Below are 2,778 nucleotides of genomic sequence, written 5' to 3' on the forward strand. Positions count from 1 at the left end.
CCAAGCTTGTTGTGTGATGAGTCCACTGTGCATTAGATGGTAAATTTTAAATTTTCCATCGTTTTAACTTTGTATCAAGCCTTAGAATGAAGGAATATTGCAGATGCTGAACTTGACCAATAGTTTACGCTTCATTGATTTGGTTAGGAAGAATTGCTCTTATCTTAATGTAAGGTTAAGAAGAATTGCTCTTATCTTAATGTAAGGTTAAGAAGAATTGCTCTCGTCTATATCTTGCCTACTANGCTCTTATCTTAATGTAAGGTTAAGAAGAATTGCTCTTATCTTAATGTAAGGTTAAGAAGAATTGCTCTCGTCTATTTCTTGCCTACTACAAGTGCTAAGTTGATTATACTTGTATCAATTGTGTATCTAGGGTTGCTCTACTGAATGCATATTGTGGATGCTGATTTTGACCTATATGTTACGCTTCATGTCTTTAATTACTAGCACTGCGAGCAGGGGCTATCGATGACAGCGTCTGCTTGTATGTATTTGCAATGAGCTGATGGACTAAAGAGTGTCTGTATGTCTGTCCCCCTCTCTGTCTCTCCCTCCCTCTGTCGGTCCCTCTCTCTGTCTTTCCTTCTCTCTCTGTGTCTGTCTGTCCATTCATCTCTGGTAGAAACCATAACAAGATGTGACCTTGATTTTTTTTAAATATGTGTCGGTTTTAAAATTCCAGAGAAGTCAAAACACAAGCAAATATGATTTTTTTTTTTGTAGAATTTATTTGAAGATTTCATTGTATTACAATACATTTCTGACTGTACAACAGTAATAAACTTAACACAATCTGGATGGACATACGCTTAGTAGCGTGACACAGATACAGGAACAAAATATCAGTCTAGTAGCCAACATCATCATTCCTTAGAACTGTAGCTCACAGAATAAATTATGGGGTATTGGTAATTTGCAAAAATCTGGAAGTTGTAGATGCAGTACAAAATAAATGTACAAGATTTTTTTCTGTGGGAAGGCACTTTTGTTTAAGTGAGGTAGGATTACTTAGAATTTACTGGACTTTGGGCCCTGAGAGGAATTATGATGTACCTCGCTAAAAACCTATCTTGCTTAAAAACACATGAAAATGTACCATAGTCTACTACATGAATTTATAGCTCAATGGTTTTTACGGAAACCAAATACAATTTCAGTTAGATTAAGAAAAACAGGGTTTATAATAATTACATCATACACGCCAATTTTCATCTATCTACTACTCGACTAAAGTAAATGCATGTCTGTAACAAAGTCTTTCACACAAATACACTAACACAGAATTATCACCAATTTACTGAAATGTTAACATATTCACCTAGAAACTTTAAAGACAATACAACTGACTTCATGCTCTTTTTTTCTTAAGTCCTTTTTCCAAAACAGTAAATAGTAATTATATCTATGCATGGTAAAAACTAAGTTTGTCTAGGGTACTTTTAAAACCTTTGGCTATGATAGAGCAATATATTTCAACTGCTTTGGTTTTCCACAACTACCCAGTAATCTAGCAGTTTGATCTTTTCAATGTTAATTTGATGGAAGCCCACGTCTAATATTTCTGGGAGTGCAGACCAGTTTCTTGATTCTAGTTCAAACGAATAGTTACCAACAAATCATTAATTGGTTTTATTGAACTGGACACATGGCAGAACTTAACTTACACTCTTTAAATATCAATGTTAATTTTAATAAATAAAATGGAAAATGAAAAGAATAATTTGTTTCTTGACCCATATTTAAGAGGTCTGACTGGAGAGAAAAATGCAGAAACTACAACAACCGGTATTAAGGTGAGGAAAGCATGTCGTTGGTTTGTCCTCTAACAGACACACACCTGGCTGATGGTACAACGAATCAACAGCATACCTCTACCATCCTAGCAAATACAGGTCAGGTGTTCTGTCGTAGGCAATTCAGATGGAAAGAAATTTTAAACTGGGTTTGATTGGATGTAGTTTCGGCAAAACTCGGAACCACATCAAGCTTTAATTTATAGAACAGGATCAATGTCATGGAAACCATATAATGACAAATTTATTCCATTCTTAATGCGTTAAAACATGCTGTGTAAACCAGAGTATAGTACAACTTCTTCACTAGTATACAACATATTTCAACCAATTAAATAAAGGCGCGCGATACTATTCAACCAATTAAATAAAGGCGTGCGATACTATTCAACCAATTAAATAAAGGCGCGCGATACTATTCAACCAATTAAATAAAGGCGCGTGATACTATTCAACCAATTAAATAAAGGCGTGTGATACTATTCAACCAATTGAGTAGGGGCAGAAAGTATCTTTCAGTCAATCAAATAATCCAGTTATAGTAGAACGGAGTGATATCCAATATTGATTGTTTTCTGTTATTATCTGTGATCAAAGCACTGGGAGTTACAGGTAAGATTTGTGTGACATGTAACTGGATTTATACTGTAATTATAAGTGTATTAGCTATATAAATATTTACAACCCTACCTACTGTACACAATAATATACAACAGAAATATGTACACTGTACACGGTCAACAATGTTACCTGAACAACAAGTATCTATATGCACACAATATGCCAATATGTTGTCTATTCATATATAATGATGTAATGAGATTCAAATATTCAGATGAAGAATGCAATATACTGGCCCAAATCACCATGAACCAGGAGTCGTACTAAATGTAAACGCCGGTCGGAGCATACACACATTCACAACTCTATACATATATGTGCATACTATATAAGGAAGAAACAGGGGAGGAGGAGAGGGGGG

The sequence above is a fragment of the Mizuhopecten yessoensis genome, unplaced genomic scaffold (genome assembly GCF_002113885.1).
Source record: "Mizuhopecten yessoensis strain PY_sf001 unplaced genomic scaffold, ASM211388v2 scaffold10963, whole genome shotgun sequence".
Lineage (NCBI taxonomy): Eukaryota > Metazoa > Mollusca > Bivalvia > Pectinida > Pectinidae > Mizuhopecten > Mizuhopecten yessoensis.